Genomic DNA, 7,500 nt, shown 5'->3' with positions numbered 1-7,500 from the left:
ACTGTTGAAGCAAAGAGAAAGAAAAACACTGTGTGTGTGTGTGTGTGTGTGTGTGTGTGTGTGTGTGTGTGTGCGTGCGTGCGTGCGTGCGTGCGTGCGTGTGTGTGTGTGTGTGTGTGCGCGTGCGTGCGTGCATGCATGCGTGTGTGTGCATGCATGCATGTGTGCGTGCATGCGGCGTCCGTGTGTGTATGTGTGTGTGTGTGTGTGTGTTGGTGTTTGGGTTGGTGTGTGTGCGGTGGGTGCGCCCCTGTATGTGTGCATACATACACATGACTGGGTATTGAAACTGGGCAAGAGTATTCATACTGTACACAGGTATTGCCCAATTTGTCAGTTTACTAAGAGGTCTATGATGAAGTCTAGATAGAATATAGAATAGGCCTATTTATTGTCATTTCGGAAAATTGTTCTGTGCTATTTACAGTACGTCTGATACAGTTACAAAACACTCAATAGGTAAACACTACCCTTCTCTGGGACAAAAGAAAAGATGACAATTGCTACGTTTACATGAGACATTTAATCGAAATTAACTAATTTTAATTCTGAATAAAGCTTAATTCTGCTTCGAAAACATCATGTAAACATCTCACAATTCGGAATTAAATGACAGATCAAAGTAAACTCGAAGGAACTATTTAATTCGGAATTATTAATTCGGAATTAAAAACGTCATGTTAATGTAGCAAATATGACAAAACCCCCAAATACAGTACAACTCTAAAGTGCAGTTCTGCCCTCTGTTATTCACTCAGTCTGTCACCTCATGCTCATGCTTGCCTCACCACCTGAAGCCTGGGGGAAGGTCAAGGATTTTTTTGTATAGACTCTTCCTGCTGTATAGGCTACTGCATATCTTTACACTGAGTTTTCTGCTAAGCTGAACATAAAGGATGATAGGTCTTCTACATTTACATTCTATTTCCAGTTTACATCCTATAACGACAACCTATTAACACCATATTAAAATATGTTTTAAAAAGCTCTCCAAAATTCTGAAATACTTATTGCCATAACTATTATATTGTTGGAGTCCTTGGTAGATTCCTTTAGAGGGAAAGACAGTGGGGTCAGTTTTACACTCTTTGGTAGTCCTGGCAAGAACTCCTCAAGGCTCAGTTTCCTTGGTAACAGCTAGGGATAGCTCTTTTGTGAATTTGACTTAGTTGTTACTATGACAGTTTAAGATATTTAAAGCATTTGTGGGGGAACCAATCATTGTTGAGTTCAAAGGAACACTTTTTTTGTCAGTTCTGTGTTTAAAAATAACATAGCCTACACGAACAATGAAATGCTATTTTTTCACGTTGTGTTTCTCAGTGAATCAATTTGCTAGCAAAATTTCCTCATAACCATACATTTGTTTTAAAGCTTATAAAAAATGACGCTAGTCATATTTTGACGAAATAAAAACGTGGATTGGACAGTAGACTGGGTTTCTATGTATAGGTCTATCTTAGTTCTACTTCCTCATGGGAACATTTTCAAACACATCTCCCACTATCAGCCACCCTCACAGCTGCGCTAGGTGCAAATCTATGCTAAAGCTACTTTTCAAATGTCCAGACATCCCCAATCTGAACACTCCAAATATATTGCCTGCTAATGGGATGATATGGGGTGGCATTGTCAGGGTCTATGAATAAATCCTGTCCCTGGAGAGAAAAAAAACAACAGATTACAAGTGACTTTCGAGAGTGACCACTCTCTCCTACTCCAGACAGATAAGTGCACTGTCATTGCACATGCACTGAAGTATTCAGCAGCCCATAGTCCCTACACACAACATAACGGATCTCAACCTCAAAAGCTGTCACAGGCCTCGCACATTCAATAACCAGAGATCCCACTCACCATCTCTTCATCCACAATTCACACTGCTTCCATCCGGCCGCATCCGGTATCATTCAGATGGCGACGAACATGCTTCAGCAAAAGCTTTGTTCCATCTACGTTCACTTCACTGAACAACCTTGCACTTTACCTGTATGGACCCTCCTGGTAGTGTATATAGAGTAGATGACTGTAGATTTATGGTGTGGCTGTGTGGCCTATTGTGTGAGTATGTGCTTGTGTTATCTGACAGTATTTGAGTGTGCATGTGGTGCTTGATGTCCTTGTGTACAGTATTTGTTGTTGTTGTTCCCATGCCTGTCTTGCATGCTTCATGTCTTCATGTTGGCTGTAAGAAGTTATGATGGTGGTATGATCTATCTACAGTATGTTTACTACCTCATTTTATTTTGGTACACTTGTGAAACCCCTCTGATATGTACCTTACAGCACATATCTAGGAGGACAACAACACAGTGCGTTAACGAGTGAACTAAATGCATGGCATGGACTACACTATTTCTGGCTACTGAACGTCTATGGTTATAGGGTTAGGAGAATATGTAGTCATGGATACTGGCTCTACTGAATAAAATGAAAATTAGCACCACTTGTCATCCACCCCCCCACCCCCCCACCCCTCGAAATGTGCTCTCAGGCGTGAATCTGACATTTTTCACTCTTAATGAGACCATAAGTATTCAATATGCCGTTGCCATGGCGATATGGCGATATCCTATGCCGTCCATATGCCAGATCATATGAGGTCATATGATGTTTTTCTTACATGTATGGGAGGCTTTGCAAATATCTTTCCATGTTGCATGCCTTGGTCTCTTAAGCTAGATTTATGCTTTGGACGCATAGCCTCTGCGTCCGTCCGTCCGTCCTGTGTCTGTGCGAGTCCACGCCCCCCGTGCAGAGGCTCTGTGCCCGTCGTCGAGCGCCACGGAAAAAATCCTAACTATCCGTCGGACGGACGCTGAGGACGCAGACAAAAAGGCGCTATGATTGGTCGTCACGCTACTTCCTTGTTCTTGTGGCAGCGCAATGCTCGTAGTTTGCGAGAGCATTAATAAAAACTATATTAATGTCTTGTGTGTAAATGTGTGTAAATACACGAAGCTACAAGCTAAGTAACAAACAATGCATCAGTTGAACACTTGTGGCACAATGACTGCGGTTTTACTACCATAGCTTCCTCCACCGAATGTAAACACACATCAGCAGAATCAACTGTTTACATGCTTGCATTTTCTGCTCGTGAAAACAGACTGGGTATGTCAAATAATGATACCAGTTTTCAATTTGTGTGAAAATGCTTAGCTAACCGGGCTACAAAGCAACATTGCTTAATAACGGCTGTTGTGCTTGCAATGTAGTGAAGGTAATCGCATAATTTCAAATGTGGCTCTATACGAGACTTCGGACCTCACAGATCTCTCAGATGCATGAATACAGAGTTGGTTTGTGGCCACTCCCACGCAACTTTTGACGCGCGCAGTTGCTGAAGTCTAATCTGACCTTTAGTGTGTGTGTGTGTGTGTGTGTGTGTGTGTGTGTGTGTGTGTGTGTGTGTGTGTGAGTGTGTGTGTGTGTGTGTGTGTGTGTGGGTGGGTGGGTGGGTGGGTGGAGAGGTAAAGGCCATATCATGATAGTACTACTGTGTGTATTTATACAGTATGTGTGTGTGATAGTGATATGTGTGTGTATTTATATCTTATACAACTGTGGGCGTGTTAATGAATGAAATCATATACGCGAGTACTCACATACTCCACCATCTCTCTCACTCTCTCTCTCTCTCTCTCTCTCTCTCTCTCTCTCTCTCTCTGTCTCTCTCTCTTTCTCTCTCCCTCTCTCTCTCTCTCTCTCTCTCTCTCTCTCTCTCTCTCTCTCTCTCTGTCTCTCTCTCTTTCTTTCTCCCTCTCCCTCTCTCCCTCGATTAGGATTACCCTGGAATGACTCTCACCTCTGGCTGAACTAAGCTGAAGACAGCGTACATCTAAAATATCAACAGAGGCAGGGTACCAGGAAAATCCTCTGTACTGTACCTACGCAGCACTGGATGAAGATTTTGCAGTGACAGGTGGTAGTGGTCCAAGAGGTAACAGATTCATGTCACTGGAAGACACACACACATAATATCTATACACATAGACACACAGCCATGTACACACACACATACACACACACAAACACACACGCACACACACACACATGACACCTACACGAGAGACACGAGGCCTCAGGCCAGACAGGGGAAGAGATATGAGACATACACAAATAATTAGACACATTCAAACACACACACACACGCACGCAAACAGACACACACACACACACACACACACACACACACACACACACACACACACACACACACACACACACACACACACACACACACACACACACACACACACACACACACACACACACACACACACACACACACACACACACACAAATACACGCCACCTCCCTTGAACTTGCAAAATATTTGAGATTTTAGAGAAATAGATGAGGACCCACTGGCAGTTCTGCAACATGTACTTTGTATGGGCCTTTTCAGAACATTACTAATATTGACCACAGGTCATGTTTTGCTTTTGGAAATGGGTCACTGCATTGGCTCCTCTAGAGTAGTGTTTCTCAACGGGGGCATTAGGGAGCCCTTGGGGGCAGTGAGAAGGAGATAGCTAAGAGGGGGCACAATTGCCATTGGGGGGCATTAGTCTATTTGGTAACACTTTACTTAAAGCCCATATCTATAGCGCATTATAAGCGCATTTATAACAAATTATAATGCACATTATAATTGCTTACAACGCATTTCGACTACATCCATGATGTTTCATGATGCTTTATGTTCACAGTTATGAATAACCATGAATCTAGCTTATAATGCTTTATTAATCAAGGGTGTTATGAGTGCTCATGGCTGGATATAAACTACAGGCTGCCTGAAGTGGCTTATAGTACATTATGATGCATTATAGATATGCATTATACAGTGCATTATAAATGCATTCATATGAACTTCACTTTACTTAGAGCACACATTGACGACTTATGATCTCACATGGAACATTATTGCCTCTTGTGAGTCCTTATGACAGTTTATCATCCAGGTCTGTGCATAGAGGTGAAGTACTCATAATTTAGGCCTACTATAAGCCCCATTAGGCAGCCTGTAGTTTATAACCAGTCATGAGCACTCATAACACCCTTGAATTTATAAAGCATTATAAGCTAGATCCATGGTCATTCGTAACTGTTAATATAAAGTATCAGGAAACATCATGGGTGTAGTCATAATGCGTTATAAGTAATTATAAAGCGCATTATAATTTGTTATAAATGCGCTCATAATGCGCTATAGATATGGGCTTCATAGAAAGTGTTACCGTCTATTTAAATGTTTAATCCTGGGGGTGGTGGTAAAGGGGTTGAGGTAAAGGGGCGTTGGCAGGCTTATTATGAAGTGAAGGGGATGCTTACATAAAAAAGCGGTTGAGAACCACTGCTGTAGAGATAGAGGGATGATAGGGGGATATGAGGACGTGTAGATAGAAAGATGGATGGCTGGATAGAAAGATGGATGGCTGGATGGAGAGTTTTGCCACAGACGGTGTGTTACGGAGGTAAAGCAGTGTCTCTGGCTGGATTAATTTGGGAGAGTGTTTGTTTTTCCTTTCCCCCCCGTGAGAGGGGTGGCTGTGGCTGTTGCTGTTGCGTAAGGGCAGGAGTGCCATTTCACATGTCACTTGACAACCCCAGATGACTGACATGCTGAGCAGGGGAAGGGCAGCTCAGGCATGGAAAGCAAACATGGCAACTACGCTAGTGTATATATACAGTATTATGTACACTGGGAGGGAAGGCGAGACTCAAGGCCTCAGGCCAGACAGAGGAAGAGACAGACATACACAAATAATTAGACACATTCAAACACATGCACACACACAGACACACACACATTCACAATGCCTCGTTCTCTTATTGTGTGTGTGTGTGTGTGTGTGTGTGTGTGTGTGTGTGTGTACGTGTGTCTGTACGCACACACGCAAACACACGCACATGGGCCTACATATCAGCATAGACAGATAAGCATGCACACACACACACACACACACACACACACACACACACACACACACACACACACACACACACACACACACACACACACACACACACACACACACACACATACACACACACACACACACGCACACACAATAAGAGAACAAGGCATGCAACATGGAAAGAAATATGCAAAGCCACAAGCAAATCATGCATATTGGGGAATCACTACCATGTGACTGTGTTTACAGTTCCATATATGCCTAAGCACAAACAGACCCTGTTGATGAGAGTTGATGTGTCGCTGGGGCTGACAGCCGTAGCCTGACACACAAAAGTATGAATGCAGTAGTACTGTTATTCTATTGTATTCTATTGTATTCTATTCAATTCAAGACATGTAAGGTGGTGTTCTAGATCTAATGTTGAGAGCTACTGGGCATTCAGTCGGTTTTTGGATAAAGTGGATGTGTGCGTGCGTGTGTGTCTGTGCGCATGCGTGTGTGTGCGTGCGATCGTGCTCGTGTGTGTGTGCATGTGTGTGTGTGTGTGTGTGTGTAGGAATGGATCACAATGTCCGTGGCGGCTGCTTGAGGCTGGGGGTGCCAGGGAGGAGGAGTTGAGGGTCTTGAGGGTTAGTGGAGGTGGCTGAGTTTGAGTTTGAGATAATTACACTTAGGCAAATTGGCCATGGTGAGACAAATTGGCTCACGGACAAACCTCAAAAGATACAGCTTCATTGCCAGATATTCTCTTTCTCTCTATCTCTCTCTATCTCTCTCTCTCTCTCTCTCTCTCTCTCTCTCTCTCTCTCTCTCCATCCCTCCCTCCTCCACCTCCCTCCCTCCCAACTCTGTGTTTCTTGGGTTAACTCAATCTGTATGCAGTTTCCGCAGCAATAAACATCCTTCTGGTTCTGTGGTCTGTGTCTTCCTATATATGCATTAAGACGTCCTTGACTTGGAAACGCACAATTTTCGAGAACAGATATTAGCTCTGGAAAATGCTGGAAAATGGGTGGTGGTTTTCTTAATTTTCAAGGTATGGACATATGGAAACAGCCAAACCCAAAACGAGTTTTCAAAAATCATTTGGAGGTCATCGAAACTATTTTAATGATCAAGAATGACCTTCTTCCATTATACTACAGAAAGCTAATGGGTGTTTTGGAGGTTCGGCCGAAATGAACTCAATAGGCTCCCAAACTTCGGCCACTCAGCCGATCCCACAAGCTCACCCTAAATCACCAAAACCCCGAGATAATGATCCGCCAATGGAGCCCACCGGATACCGCAAACGGCCAATAGAAAGAGGCAAAGGAGCACCATTAAAACCATCATGGCTGCCGCTCATCTGGTGAGCTCTTTGCTTTATGGGCTTGTTCACGCAGAGCAGAACGGCCTACAGCACTACAGCGGGGTGTGTGTGTGTGTGTGTGTGTGTGTGTGTGTGTGTGTGTGTGTGTGTGTGTGTGTGTGTGTGTGTGTGTGTGTGTGTGTGTGTGTGTGTGCATATGTGTGTTTGTGTGTGCGTGCGTGTGTGTGTATGTGTGTGCGTGTGTGTGTGTGTGTGTGT

Source organism: Engraulis encrasicolus, chromosome 5 (genome assembly GCF_034702125.1).
Source record: "Engraulis encrasicolus isolate BLACKSEA-1 chromosome 5, IST_EnEncr_1.0, whole genome shotgun sequence".
NCBI classification, from domain to species: domain Eukaryota; kingdom Metazoa; phylum Chordata; class Actinopteri; order Clupeiformes; family Engraulidae; genus Engraulis; species Engraulis encrasicolus.
Note: the sequence above shows the minus strand (reverse complement) of the source record.